Below are 16061 nucleotides of genomic sequence, written 5' to 3' on the forward strand. Positions count from 1 at the left end.
AAGGGACACCAAACTTAGAAGTCTGGCATATGCTTCGAAATAGTGCATGCATCTATCAAGTCTGTTCATGAAGATTCAAAATCATGCTAGGGTGATCATAGCTTATTGAATTTAAAACAAACAGGAATCTTAAATCATGGGTTGCCTCCCATGGAGCGCTCTTTTATTGTCACTAGCTTGACATTGGGTCCCCCTTCAGGGTGGTTGACGGCTGTGATGTCTCAACTTATCCCCCCTCACTGTGAGCTTCCTTTTTGTTCCTTGATGCTCAATTTCAGCATGCTCAAGTGAGAGTATTTTGCAAACAGTGTAGTAGTCATTGGCTTGTTGGCTTGTTCCCAATTGTTGATAGATCAACTGTACTTCATCACCCTGGAGAACCCCTCAGTTGGGATTTTCTTGTTCTTCCATCCCTTCTGAGTATTTTTCTTGCTTTTCTTTCTTCTTCTTGTTACTCCTTCTTCTTTGACAGCAACCTTTATTTTGGGCCTCTCCTTCTTAGTAAGCACTTCAATTCCTTCTCGGTTTCCCTCTTCACTTTGCCCAGTCTCATTCTTCTCTTACCCTGCTATGTTGTTTGTTTCCTGCCTTGGAAGATGGTTATCAACTGTCTTGCTAGTTCCTTCCTTCCATTGCAAGCTTCCTTTGTCAATGTCCATGCAGTTGTTCTTTTCATCACTGAGCTGTGTTTCTGGGAATACATTCAAGGTGATGTTTTTATCATGCATTCTGAGGGTTAGCTTTCCTTGCTCCACATCTATAATGGCCCTAGCAGTGGCCAAGAATGGTCTCCCAAGTATAATGGAATCACCTTCATCCTCATCTGAGTCTAAGACCACAAAATCCGCAGGGAATATGAATTTGTCCACCTTAACTAGAAGGTTTTCAATCACACCCCTGGAACATATCACCGACTTATCCACCAGTTCCAGAGACATTTGTATTGGCTTCACTTCCTCTATACAAAGCTTTTTCACCAAAGAAGAGGGTATTAGGTTGATACTTGCCCCTAAGTCACACATTGCCTTGTTGATGGTCAATCTCCCAATGGTGCAAGGCAGAAAGAAACTTCCGGGGTCTTCAAGCTTAGGGGGAAGCCCTTTTTGAATCAACGCCCTACATTCCTCAGTAAGCAGTATAGTCTCTTTCTCATGCCAACTTCTCTTTTTACTGATAAGCTCTTTCAGAAACTTGGCATACAGAGGCATCTGCTCTAATGCCTCAGCCAAAGGAATGTTGATCTCTAACTTCTTGAAAGTCTCAAGGAACTTATGAAAGTGTTGATCCTTTGCTTCTTTGTTGAATCTTTGGGGATATGGCAGTGAAGGTGTGTAAGTTTTCCCCACTTGTTTATATCCCTGGGTTGATTCTTCCTTTGAATTGTGTGGCTGGTTGTCCTTCTCTTTGAACTTTTCTGGGACATTCTTGCTTGTTGTGTCCTTGTTGCTAGCTTCCTCTTTCTCTGTTGATTCTTTGTCACTTTCCATAGGCTTCTTGGTTGCCTCTTTATTGTCCACCAATATCTTCCCACTCCTTAGCTGTATAGCTTTGCACTCTTCTTTTGGATTAGGAATGGTGTCACTTGGTAATGAGCTTGATGGTCTCTCAATAGCAATTTTCTTGGAGAGCTGTCCAATCTGCCTCTCCATATTCTTCATGGAAGCTTCCTGGTTCTTTGTTGTCATTTCTTGGTGCTTCATCATTTTCTCCATTAACATCTCCAAATTGGTGATCTTCTGAGAGTCTTGTGAGATCGGTTGGTTTTGGGGTGTTGATTGTTGATGGTAAGTATTTTGGTTGGTGGTTTGATTACTGGGTGGATAATGGTTGGAAGTGGGGTAGTTGTTTTGGGGTTTTCTGTAGGAGTTTTGGTTAGTGTGCTGCTGGTTGTGGTTCTAGTTATTTCTTGGGGTGTTTTGATTTGAATTCCTTTGCCATGGTTGTTGATTCTGGTTGTGGCCATCTCCCCACCTAAGGTTTGGGTGGTTCTTCCAGGATGGGTTATAGGTGTCACCATACGCTTCATTTTGTCTAGAGCCTTGGTTGTGCACATATTAGATTTGGCTTGATTCTCTTCATTCTGCCCCCAAGGAGTTGATGGTTGGCTTGTGACATTCACTGATGCAACTTGTAGGCTATCAATTCTCTTGGCCATTTGCTCAAATTATTGCTGAATTTGCTGCTGCATCACTTTGTGTTGGGCTAGGATTGTGTCTACTCCTTCCAACTCTAGCAGTCCTTTCCTCTGTGATGGTTGGCGTTGCCTTTGGTAAGCAAAGAAATATTGGTTGTTTGCCACCATGTCAATGAGGTTTTGAGCCTCCTCTGCAGTCTTCATCAGTTGCAATGAGCCTCCAGCTGAGTGATCCAGTGCCTCTTGAGCCTTTAGAGTGAGTCCTTCATAGAAGTTTTGCAGTTTGTCCTACTCAGTGAACATTTTCGGTGGGCATTTCCTGAGCAGAGCCTTATATCTCTCACATGCCTCATATAGAGTTTCAGCATCCAATTGTGTGAATATCTGCACTTCCGTCTTCAATCTAATAATCCTCTGAGGTGGGTAAAATTTGGCAAGAAACTTGCTCACCAAATCTTCCCAAGTGTTGATGCTCTCCTTTGGGAATGTTTCTAGCCATTGAGTGGCTTTATCTCTGAGGGAGAATGGGAATAACAGCAACTTGTAGATGTCAGAATGCACACCATTAGATTTTACAGTATCACATATCCTAAGGAAGGTGGATAAGTGTTGGTTTGGATCTTCAAGTGGCCCTCCTCCAAAAGAGCAGTTGTTTTGGACCAGTGTGATGAGTTATGGCTTCAGTTCAAAGTTATTTGCATTGACATTAGGGGTAAGAATGCTACTCCCACAATGTCTAGAGTTTAAAAATGTATAAGAGGCCAGTACTCTCCTCTGTGGTGGATTGTTATTGACCCCTCCTTCTGGAGGATTGGAATTAGAGGGATCTCCTTCCATTTCGTGGTATTCCTCCTCAGAATCTTCCTTTCCAACAACAGCCTTCCCTCTAGCTTCTCTTCTTATCCTTCTAAGAATCCTTTCGTCTTGTTCACAAAAGATAGGTGTAACTCTCCTTGTACCTGACATACAAACCAGAACACAAGAAACATAAAAGCCAGAAAACCAGTGAAACTTCAATCTATTGCTAGAATGAAGTTTTGGTTAGCTTAGGCAAAAAGTCAAACAGTTAATGTGTTAGTTGAAAACAAAAGAAAAAAATGCTTAATCTAGATCACCACCTCACTTAATCATTGTCAATCTATTTCAATCCCCGGCAACAGCGCCAAAAACTTCATGTGTGGAAAACAATCCAACACAAAACTCACCGGCAAGTGTACCGGGTCGCATCAAGTAATAATAACTCACGGGAGTGAGGTCGATCCCACAGGGATTGAAGGATTGAGCAATTTTAGTTTAGTGGTTGATTTAGTCAAGCAAACAAGAGTTGATCTGAGTGATTTGTAATTGACAGAAGCTAAATTGCATGAATTGTAAAGGGAGAGGGAAGAATTGCAGTAAATTAAAGAGCTTAAAGAAGTAAAAGAGCTGAATCTTAAAGGACAAGTAAAGTAAATGACAAAAACTTAAAGTGCAAGAAAGGTAAATTGCAGAAGCTTAGAGTGCAGGAAATGTAAATTGCTTGAATATTAAAGGGCTTAGGGAGTTGGGATAGCAGAATTTAAGCAAAGGAAAGTAAATTTCAACAAGTAAAAGAGTAGAAGATAACTTGGATTGAGCTGGATCTTTAAATAGAAAAGTAAATTGGCTTGAAGAAGCCTCAGCAAATGAACAGAAATGAAAATGCAGATCTCAGGGGTCAAGAGACTAGAAAACAAGTTTAGATCTCAATTCCTTCCTTGATCCGATCAGCAAGCAATTCACAGAAAAATATAAAATGGAAGCAGTAAAGGAAATTTAGATCCAGTCCTTAGATCACTTGAGATGAAGAATAAAAAATGATTCTCAGAATTTGAATCAATAGAACTCGTTCCAATCTCAATTCCAGATCCAAAGGAAAATAGCAAGATTAGCAGGAGCAATAAGAATGAAATCAGAAAGCTTAATTCAATTCACAATTCCTTAAAATTATGCAGACGAAAACAAAGATAAATTGTAGATCAGGGATTGAAACAGAATTCCTTCAATCTCTCTACAATTCTCAAAACAGAAAGAAGGAATGCAGAGTAAGAATAAAGAGGAGGGAGAATTCAATCTCAACTAAACTGAGCTTACAGCCAAAAAAAAAATGACCGTCCCCTTTCTAAATCAAACTAACTTCTATTTATACACTTTCTATTTTTAATCTTCAAGCCTTGAATTGGGCTTTTGGCCTTGATGAATTTGGATCGAAGATGGCTCCCATTGACTGCTCTTGATCTTGAGAAGAGATCTGTGTGAAAGTTGGATGCTGGTGCTTCAAGTTTGAGTCAACGTTTTAGTGCCAACGTTGACTCAAACTCCACTTTCCATCATATCAGTAAAACCAGAAAGGTCTGCTGTCATCGGCGTTTGACCCAACGTTGGAGGGCCAACGTCCGCCGATCCACGCGTACGGGCACCATGCGCTTCCGCACACCTTGCCAAAATTGCTCATCCACGCGTGCGCGCACTGCGCGCTTGCGCGTGGATGCATATTTTCCAATTTCCAGTTTGATCCAGGGAGGGATGACGTTGGTCTCAGCGTTGGACCTCCAACGTTGGCATTTTTACGTGTGCGCGTACTTCACGCTTACGCGTGCATTGCTTTTTTCCCAAGTACGCGTACGTGACATTGGTGCGTGCGCGCCGATTCCACTTTTTCCAATCTCAATTCTGGGATGAGCATCGAAGACGTTGGAGGTAGAGTTTGAGACAATGTTGGACCCCCAACGTTTGGTTGTGGCGCGTACGTGCACCGTGCGCTTTCGCGCACATGAGCCAAAAATATGCATCTGCGCGTACGCGTGCTGTATGCTTCCGCGCGGATGCCAAAATTTGTTGCTTTTGCGCGTACGCGGCATGTACGCGTGCGCGCACTTCAAAAATCCTTCGGCCCAGACTTGATCATTTTCTAACTACGATGGGATTAACGTTGGACCCCCAACGCCATCTCAAACGTGAGCTCTGTTTCTCTTCTCTAAGTCTCTTTTCTTCAACCTTTCTCCATGTCTTTCTTTACCTGTTATCAACCAATAATTGCATCAAAGCTATGCTAAAATCATGAGACTTCTTATTATCCTTGACATATAAGCAATTATAGCACAAAACCTCATGAAAATACATTAATTTACTCATGGTTGATTGAATCCAAGTACACATGAATTTCTACCCAAATGGCTTACTTGTAACTCAGGAAAGTGCATAAAACCAAATGAAAACAAAGAAAAAGACTAGTAAAACTAGGATAAGATGCCATGGCATCATTATCTAGGAATTTCTAGGGTTTTGTAGGGTTTTCAAGGGTTTTCTAGTGTTTTTATGGATTTTTAGGATTTTCTAGGGTTTTCTAGGATTTTCTAGGGTTTGTTAGGGTACATAGGTTTTTTAGGGTTTTTTTAGGGTTTTCTAGGGTTTTTATGGTTTTATCTAGGGTTTTTTATGGTTTTTAGGGTTATCTAGGGTTTTCTAGAGTTTTCGAAGATTTTCTAGGGTTATTTAGGGTTTTTAGGATTTTTAGGATTTTTCTAGGATTTTCTAGATTTTTCTAAGGTTTTCTAGAATTTTTCTATTATTTTCTAGGGTTTTCAAGGGTTTTTCTAAAGTTTTCTAGGGTTATCTAGGATTTTCTAGGGTTTTCTAGGGTTTTCTAGGGTTTTTCTAGTATTTTTTAGGATCTTTAGGATTTTCTAGGGTTTTCTAAGATTTTTTAGGGTTTTTCTTGGATTTTCTAGGGTTTTCTAGGGTTTGTTAGGGTACTTAGGTTTTTTTTAGGATTTTCTAGGGTTTTTCTAAAGTTTTCTAGGGTTATCTAGAGTTTTCTATGGTTTTTTAGGGTTTTTCAGGATTCTTTAGGGTTTTTTAGGAGTTTTCTAGGATTTTTTAGGGGATTTTTTAGAGTTTTGCACTAAGTGAGAGATCCTTGGTTTAATACCCACCTATAACATATTTTTATAACATATACATATATAGGATGTAAGTTAGTCACACTCAATTTTCAATCCTCTAATTTGTCATATTTTGACATAGTTTATTCGTAAGGTATTCAAACTATTTTAATTTATTCCAATTTAGCCTCTTAAATTTTATTGTTTAAATTTGAAATATTTGATTTAATCATAATTTTAATTTGATATTTAAATATAAAGAAATATTAGTAAACTAATAAACTATTAACAAAAATAAAAAATCTAAAGATTTCAAATTAATACATGAGTGACAAACCCCCCAAAAAAGACCCCAACGACTATGACATCCCATTTTCTCTTTGCTTACCCAACAATACCCACCACTTTCAAATCTCCAATATTCTTCTTCCACAGCCCCTCAGTCTCCCACCCTGTCATAGACCAGAACGACAGCCACTTCTTTCTCCAGCATCCCTCTGATCTCTTTATTATACACCGTTACTATTGCTGTTGAGGCTGCAACCTTTGAGCTCGATGCCGATCTGCTCACTTCTCTTCTCTTTGCTGCTGTTGTGCTCTCTACTCTGTACTCCCTCTCCAACCTTTTACTTTCTCTACGCACACCGCCGCTATTCTATCCACTAGCAGGCTTCGCCGCCACCTGCAAACTCTGCTGCCAGCACTGCAACGAACGTCTCCTTCCTTCAGAAAATTAGGTGACCTCTTTCTGCACCACTTCCTTCATGGCTGGATTTAGCCGCCTCTGTGGTTGAACCACTGGTTTGGCATTATCCTCCAATAGGATTTTGTGCATACATCTAGCTGGGCTTATGCCCTTAAGGTCACCTATGGACCACCCAAGAGCTGTCTTGTGTGTCCTTAGCACTTGAATAAGTGCTTCCTCTTCCTTTGAATTTAAAGCAGAGCTTATGATCACTGAAAAGTGTCACCTTCTCCCAGAAATGCATATTTCAAGGATGGTGGCAGTGGCTTGAGCTCGGGTTTAGGAGGTTTTTCCTCTTTCAGAAAAAATTTCAGAGGCTCTTTCATGTCCTCTGAATCCTCCAAATCAGGCTGAATATCTTTAAAGATATTTTCCAACTCTGATTCGAGACTCTCAGCCATGTTGATCTCTTCCACCAAGGAGTCAATAAGATCAACTTTCATGCAGTCTGTTGATGTGTCTGGATGCTGCATGGCTTTGACAGCGTTCAACTTGAACTCATCGTCATTGACCCTCAGGGTTATTTCCCCCTGTTGGACGTCAATGAGGGATCGTTCAGTTGCGAGGAAGGGTCTTCCTAGAATGAGAGTAGCACTCTTGTGCACCTTCATTTCCAGCACAACAAAGTCAGTGGGAAAGGCGAATGGCCCAACTCTGACTATCATGTCTTCAATCACGCCTAATGGGTATTTAGTTGAGCCATCAGCAAGTTGGAGACATATCCGGGTTGGTTTAACTTCGTCAGCTAAGCCAAGCTTTCTGACAGTGGATGCAGGTATTAGGTTGATGCTTGCCCCAAGATCGCATAAAGCTGTCTTGGTACCATTATCTTCCAATATGCATGGTATCAGAAAACTCCCAGGGTCTTTAAGCTTTTCAGGAAAGCTCTTTAGAATGACTGCACTGCATTCTTCAGTGAGGAGAACTCTTTCTGTTTCTCTCCAATCCTTCTTATGACTCAAGATCTCTTTCATGAACTTGGCATAAGAAGGTATTTGCTCTAGTGCTTCTGCAAATGGAATCTTTATTTCAAGAGTCCTGAGATAATCTGCAAAGCGAGCAAATTGCTTATCCTGCTCCTCTTTCCGGAGTTTTTGAGGATAAGGTATCTTGGCTTTATATTCCTCAACCTTAGATGCTGCAGGTTTATTGCCTACAGAAGTGGTTGAAGAAGCCTTTTTAAAGGGGTTGTTATCAGCATTTGTGTGTGTCTGATCCCTCACTGGCAATTGAGTGCCAGAAGTAGAAACTGGAGTGACGTTAGACGCCAGCTCCTTTTCTGTTTATGGCGTCTGAACGCCAGAAATGTGCCCATTTTGGGCGTTCAGCGCCGGATTTTGCCCCCTTTGGGCGTTCAACGCCAGGTCCTTGCCCATTTCTGGCGTTGAACGCCAGTTTTGCCTTGTTTCTGGCGTTGAACGCCAGTCCTGAGCGTGGTCTGGGCGTTCAGCGCCAGCCTTCCACCAATTCTCTGGCGTTTTAGCGCCAGAGTTATTTTTCCCTGGGCTCTTACTGTCCTCAGGTGAATCTTTGGTGGGTTGCTCATTTCTTGACTTTTTGCTGCCTTGAGGTGAGATATTTAATGTTTTCCCATTTCTTAATTGAACTGCTTGGCATTCTTCTGTTATTTGTCTTGATAGCTGCTGCTTTGTTTGCTTGAACTGTTCCTCTATATGTATATTAGCCATCCTTGTCTCTTGTAGTCTGTCTTTGAATTTGGCTAACTGCTTTGTTAGGAAGTCCAATTGCTGATTGAATTCAGCAGCTTGCTTTACAGGACTGAGTTCAGCAGTTGCTGTTTTAACCGCTTCTTTCATGGAAGGGTCACTGCTTAGATACAGATGCTGATTCTTGGCAACTGTATCAATGAGCTCTTGAGCTTCTTCAATTGTCTTTCTCATGTGGATAGATCCACCAGCTGAGTAATCCAGAGACATCTGAGCTCCTTCTGCAAGCCCATAGTAGAAGATGTCTAACTGAACCCACTCTGAAAACATTTCAGGGGGGCATTTTCGTAGCATCTCTCTGTATCTCTCCCAGGCATCATAAAGAGATTCATTATCTCCTTGCTTGAAGCCTTGGATGTCCAGCCTTAGCTGTGTCATCCTTTTTGGAGGGAAATACTGATTCAGGAATTTTTTTGTCAGCTGTTTCCATGTCCTTATGCTGGCTTTAGGTTGGTTATTTAACCACCTCTTAGCTTGATCTTTTACAGCAAATGGAAACAGTAATAGTCTGTAGACATCCTGATCTATTTCCTTATCATGTACTGTGTCAGCAATCTGTAGAAACTGTGCCAGAAACTCTGTAGGTTCTTCCTGTGGAAGACCGGAATACTGGCAACTTTGCTGCACCATGATAATGAGCTGAAGATTCAACTCAAAGCTACTGACTCCAATGGAGGATATGCAGATGCTGCTCCCATATGAAGCAGTAGAGGGGTTAGAATATGACCCCAGAGTCCTCCTGGACTGTTCATTTCCGCTTATGTCCATAATGGAGAAAGGGAGATGGTGTAAAATAAAAAAAAACTATTTTTATTTATTTATTTATTAATTTATTTTGAAAATAAAATAAATCAAAATAAAATAAATAAAAATGAGTAAGAGATTTTCGAAAAAGTGAGGAGAGAGAAAGTGGTTATGAAGTTTTGAAAAAGATATGATGATTTTTGAAAAGGGTTTTAAATTTTGAAATAAAAATCTGAATTTTAAAAATAGATTTTCGAAAAAGATGCTTTAAAACAGAGAGAAAAGATATTTTTGGATGTTTAAGGAAAAGGGGAAAAACAAAAAGATAGCACAAGATTTAAAATTTTTAGATCTAATGTTCCTTATTTTCGAAAATTTTGGAAGGAAAAACACCAAGGAACACTAAACTTAAAAATTTTAAGATCAAGACACAAGGAAAACTCAAGAACACGAAGGAAGAACACCAAACTTAAAATTTTTAGAAAACCAAACTAAATTTTCGAAAATTTTAAGAAAAATCAACACGAAAACACCAAACTTAGAGTTTGGCACAGGATTTAATAGAAAAATTGTTTTTGAAAAAGATTTTAAAAGGAAAATAAGGATTCTAAAGCTTTAACACGACACTAATAAGAGACTCTAAACCAAAAAGAAAAAAAATTTTCCTAATCTAAGCAACAAAATAAACCGTTTAGTTGTCCAAACACGAACAATCCCCGGCAACGGCGCCAAAAACTTGGTGCACAAATTGTGAATTACACGTTTCACAACTTGTACCACTAACCAGCAAGTGCACTGGGTCGTCCAAGTAATACCTCACGTGAGTAAGGGTCGAATCCCACAGAGATTGTTGGTTTGAAGCAGTCTATGGTTATCTTGTAAATCTTAGTCAGGAAGTCAATTATGTTTATCAGTTGAATTGCGAATGAACAAGAGAGCATGGATTAAAGGTTACTTGTTATGCAGTAATGGAGAATATGTTGGAGTTTTGGAGATGCTTTGTCTTCTGAATCTCTGCTTTCCTCTGTCTTCTGATTCACGCACGCACGTCTTCCTATGGCAAGCTGTGTGTAGGTGGATCACCGTTGTCAATGGCTACCATCCATCCTTCCAGTGAAAAGATTCCAAGTGCGCTGTCACCGTACGGCTAATCATCTGCAGGTTTTCAGTCATACCGGAATAGGATCTGCTATCCTTTTGCGTCTGTCACTACGCCCAGCACTCGTGAGTTTGAAGTTCGTCACAGTCCTTCAATCATTGAATCCTACTCGGAATACCACAGACAAGGTTTAGACTTTCCGAATTCTCATGAAAGCCGCCATCAGTTCTAGCTTATACCACGAAGATTCTGATTAAGAGATCTAAGAGATACTCATTCAATCGGATATAGAACGGAGGTGGTTGTCAGGCACACGTTCATGGTTTGAGGAAGGTGATGAGTGTCACAGATCATCACCTTCATCACAGTTAAGTGCGAATGAACATCTTAGATAGGAACAAGCGTGTTTGAATGGAAAACAGAAATACTTGCATTAATTCATCGAGACACAGCAGAGCTCCTCACCCCCAACAATGGAGTTTAGAGACTCATGCCGTTAGAGAATACAAAGTTTAGATCTAAAATGTCATGAGATACAAAATAAGTCTCTAAAAGTTGTTTAAATACTAAACTAGTGGCCTAGGTTTACAAAAAATGAGTAAACTATGATGGATGATGCAGAGATCCACTTCTGGGGGCCCACTTGGCGTGTGCTGGGCTGAGATTTAAGCAATTCACGTGCAGAGGCCATTTGTGGAGTTGAACGCCAGTTTTTGTGCCATTTTGGGCGTTCAACTCCAGCTTTCGCTCCTTTTCTGGCGCTGAACGCCAGAATTGGGTAGAGGACTGGCGTTGAACGCCAGTTTACGTCGTCTATCCTCGTGCAAAGTATGGACTATTATATATTGCTGGAAATCCCTGGATGTCTACTTTCCAACACCACTAGAAGCGCGCAATTTCGAGTTCTGTAGCTCCAGAAAATCCACTTTGAGTGCAGGGAGGTCAGAATCCAACAGCATCAGCAGTCCTTTTTCAGCCTGAATCAGATTTTTGCTCAGCTCCTTCAATTTCAGCCAGAAAAATACCTGAAATCACAGAAAAACACACAACTCATAGTAGAGTCCAGAAATATGAATTTTTCCTAAAAACTACTAGAATTAATATAAAAACTAACTAAAACCCCCTAAAAACTACATGAAATTAACCCCAAAAAGCGTATAAAATATCCGCTCATCACAACACCAAACTTAAACTGTTGCTTGTCCTCAAGCAACTAGACAAATAAAGTAGAAGACTAATAGGTTGAGAAGCAATAATATCTCAGAGTTTTTGAATGAAGCTCAGATTCTAATTAGATGAGCGGGACTAGTAGCTTTTTGCTTCTGAACAGTTTTGGCATCTCACTTTATCCATTGAGGCTCAGAGTGATTGGCATCTATAGGAACTCAGAATTCAGATAGTGTTATTGATTCTCCTAGTTCAGTGTGATGATTCTTGAACACAGCTTCTTTATGAGTCTTGGCCGTGGCCCTAAGCACTTTGTTTTCCAGTATTACCACCGGATACATAAATGCCACAGACACATAACTGGGTGAACCTTTTCAGATTGTGACTTAGCTTTGCTAAAGTCCCCAATTAGAGGTGTCCAGAGTTCTTAAGCACACTCTTCTTTTTGCTTGGACCTTGACTTTAACCGCTTAGTCTCAAGTTTTCGCTTGACACCTTCACGCCACAAGCACATGGTTAGGGACAGCTTGGTTTAGCCGCTTAGGCCAGGATTTTATTCCTTTTTGGCCCTCCTATCCACTGATGCTCAAAGCCTTGGGATCCTTTTTATTACCCTTGCCTTTTGGTTTTAAGGGCTATTGGCTTTTTCTGCTTGCTTTTTCTTTTTCTTTCTATTTTTTTTCGCTATTTTTTTTTTCTGCAAGCTTTGTTCTTTGCTGCTTTTTCTTGCTTCAAGAATCAATTTTTTGATTTTTCAGATCATCAATAACATGTCTCATGTTCACCATTCTTTCAAGAGCCAACATATTTAACAGTCTTAAGCAACAAATTCAAAAGATATATGCACTGTTCAAGCATTCATTCAGAAGACAGAAAGCATTGCCACCACATTTAACTAATTAGAATTTCTCTTATTAAAACTCGAAATTTTATTGCCTCTTATTCAAAAGATCTACTACTTTATTCATGTTTGCTGATGATGAGAAAAATAAATTATAACTTAATTGGAGATAAAATCAAAATAGATACTAATTACTACTTTATGACTCCTAAGGTAAACTTCTATAAGGACACTATCACAGAGTTAAGGCAGAAATTGGAAATTAACAACCTTTTTTCTGGGGGAACGGGGGTTCCTCTGATCCTTGGGGTGCTTGGTCCTACAAGAGAAGACTTTTGGCACTTCAATTCCCTTAAGTCATGCCCTTGCTCCTCTTGTTCTTTAAACATGTAGGTCAGCATTTGACTGTGTTCCTTCTGTTCTTTTATTATTTGCTCCATAGCTTCCCGTATCTTGGTAACAGACGTCTCAAGATACTCCCAGTATTCAGATTGAGGGATCTCTGGGAGGAATTCCTGTGCTCTCTTCTTGATGGGATCCTCCTGTGCTTGTTGTTTTTCCATTGATGCTTTGGTGATTGGCTTTTCAATTAGGATATATTCAGTTATTCCCATCCTTACTCCAGCGTCCTTGCAGAGCATAGAAATCACGCTTGGATAAGCCAACCTGGCCTCTTTGGAATTTTTGTTAGCAATTTTGTAGAGTTCAGTTGAAATCAGCTGATGAACCTCCACTTCCTTTCCCATCATGATGCAATGGATCATCACTGCTCTTTTAACTGTGACTTCAGAACGGTTGTTAGTGGGCAACAGAGAACGCCCAATGAAGTCCAGCCATCCTCTGGCGACTGGTTTGAGATCCTCTCTCTTGAGTTGATTTGGGACTCCCTTTGTGTTGGTGGTCCACCTGGTTCCAGGGATACATATGTCCTCTAGAATCTTATCCAGGTCAATGTCTGCTCTCATCATCCTCCTGTTGAAGGAGTCTGGATCATCCTTTAGCTGAGGTAGCTTTAAGATCTCTCTGATCTTGTCAGGGGTGGTGTGAACAAGCTTTCCTCTGACCATGGTCCGAAATTCATAGAAGGCAGTTCCAGATAGTTTTTGCTTGTCAGTCTGCCACATATTGGCATAGAATTCCTGGACCATGTTCCTTCCCACTTTCGTTTCAGGATTAGCTAGGACTTCCCAGTTCCTGATTCGAATTTGCTTCTGGATCTCCGGATATTCGTCTTCTTTCAGATCGAATCTAACTTCCGGGATCACTGATCTCAGCCCCATTACTTTAAGATAATGGTCTGAATGTTCTTTAGATAAGAACTTCCCTTGATTCCAAAGTGGTTTTGGAACGCTCTCTTTCTTGCCTCTTGGAGTGGGTTGTTTTCCTTTGGGAGCCATGATCTTAGTGATCTCGGATAAACACACCAAACTTAGAGGTTTGCTTGTCCTCAAGCAAAAGAAAAGAAAGAAGAGGGATGGAAGGAGAGCTAGGTGCAATTGTTGATGGAGGAGGAGGGAGGCCGAACCCATATTTAAAGGAATGGGGGGTTGTTTTCGAAAATTGGGAAAAGATAAGATAAAAAGATTGATTTGAAAAAGATAAGATAGAAGATATAGTTTAAAATTGAGAAGATATGATAGATTTTTGAAAAAGATGAATCTAGATTTTGAAAAAGATAATATGGAGATTTGAAAAAGATATTGAAAATATTTTAGAGTGAAAAAGATAGATTTGTTTTTAGAAAATATTTGAAAAGAGTTGGATTGAATTTGCAAAGAGGGTGGTGCTTATAGATTAAGATATATTTGATATTTTTGAAAGAGGGATTTTTAGAAATTGGGGATTTTAGAAATCAGGGTTCCTAACATGTTTATGTAAAAATCATGCATTGAAACATAAAATTTTGAAATTAGAATGGAAATATGTGTGGAAAAATGAATTTGGCTCCTCCCTGCCATCCTGGCGTTTGAACGCCCAAACACTGCCTGTTTTGGGCGTTCAGCGCCCAAATGCTGCACTTCTGGGCGTTCAATGCCCAGTTGTTGCCCTTTTCTGACGTTGAACGCCAGATTGCTATCCTTCCTGGCGTTCAGCGCCCACTGGATGCCCATTTTGGGCGCTGAACGCCCAAAACTGGCCCTCACTGGCGTTCCAGTAAGCTCCCTATCCCTGTTTTGTGTGCAGATTCCTTCTGTAACCCTGTAAATTTATGCAATTGATTCTTTACCTTAGTGTCAGTGAACTTTATATAAACAAATAAAAATAAAAATAAAAAATAGGGCAAAATGCTTAGAGAATTGATGCCCCATGGCTGGGTTGCCTCCCAGCAAGCGCTTCTTTATTGTCTTTAGCTGGACTTTGCTGAGCTTTTAATCTAGCTTCAGCCTTGAGCATTCTTGCTCAACGTTGCCTTCAAGATAATGCTTGATTCTCTGTCCATTGACAATGAACTTCTTATCAGAATCAATATCTTGAAGCTCCACATAACCATATGGTGATACACTTGTAATCACGTATGGTCCCCTCCACCGGGATTTCAACTTCCCGGGGAATAGCCTGAGTCTAGAGTTGAACAGAAGAACCTTCTGTCCTGGTTCAAAGATTCTAGATGACAGCTTTCTGTCATGCCATTTTTTTGATTTCTCTTTATAAAGCTTGGCATTTTCGAAAGCTGTGAATCTGAATTCCTCTAGCTCATTTAGCTGGAGCAATCTTTTTTCTCCTGCTAATTTGGCATCAAAGTTTAGGAATCTGGTTGCCCAGTAGGCTTTATGTTCCAGTTCCACGGGCAGGTGACATGCTTTACCATACACAAGTTGGTATGGAGAGGTCCCTATAGGGGTCTTGAATGCTGTTCTGTAAGCCCACAGAGCATCATCCAAGCTCCGTGCCCAATCCTTTCTACGGGTATTTACTGTCCGTTCTAGGATTCTCTTTAATTCTCTGTTAGAGACTTCAGCTTGCCCATTAGTTTGTGGATGATATGGAGTGGCCACCTTATGGCGAATTCCATACCGAACCATGGCAGAGTAAAGCTGTTTATTGCAGAAGTGAGTGCCCCCATCGCTGATTAGCACTCTAGGGACACCGAACCTGCTAAAGATATGTTTCTGGAGGAACTTCAGCACTGTTTTAGTATCATTAGTGGGTGTGGCAATGGCCTCAACCCATTTTGATACATAATCAACTGCCACCAAAATATAAGTGTTTGAGTATGATGGTGGGAAAGGTCCCATGAAGTCAATTCCCCATACATCAAACAACTCAATCTCCAAGATTCCTTGTTGAGGCATGGCGTAACCATGAGGCAGATTACCAGCTCTTTGGCAACTGTCACAATTACGTACAAACTCTCGGGAATCTTTATAGAGTGTGGGCCAATAGAAGCCACATTGGAGGACCTTGGTGGCTGTTCGCTCACCCCCGAAATGGCCTCCATATTGAGATCCATGGCAGTGCCATAGGATCCTCTGTGCTTCTTCTTTAGGCACACACCTACGGATTATTCCGTCTGCACATCTCTTAAAGAGATAAGGTTCATCCCACAAGTAGTACTTTGCATCAGTGATTAATTTCTTCTTTTGTATATTGTTGTACTCCTTGGGTATGAACCTTGCAGCTTTATAGTTTGCAATATCGGCAAACCATGGTGTTTCCTGAATGGCAAATAAATGCTCATCCGGAAAGGTCTCAGAGATCTCA

This window comes from Arachis ipaensis, chromosome B2 (genome assembly GCF_059453495.1).
Source record: "Arachis ipaensis isolate K30076 ecotype BB chromosome B2, ASM5945349v1, whole genome shotgun sequence".
Classification (NCBI taxonomy): domain Eukaryota; kingdom Viridiplantae; phylum Streptophyta; class Magnoliopsida; order Fabales; family Fabaceae; genus Arachis; species Arachis ipaensis.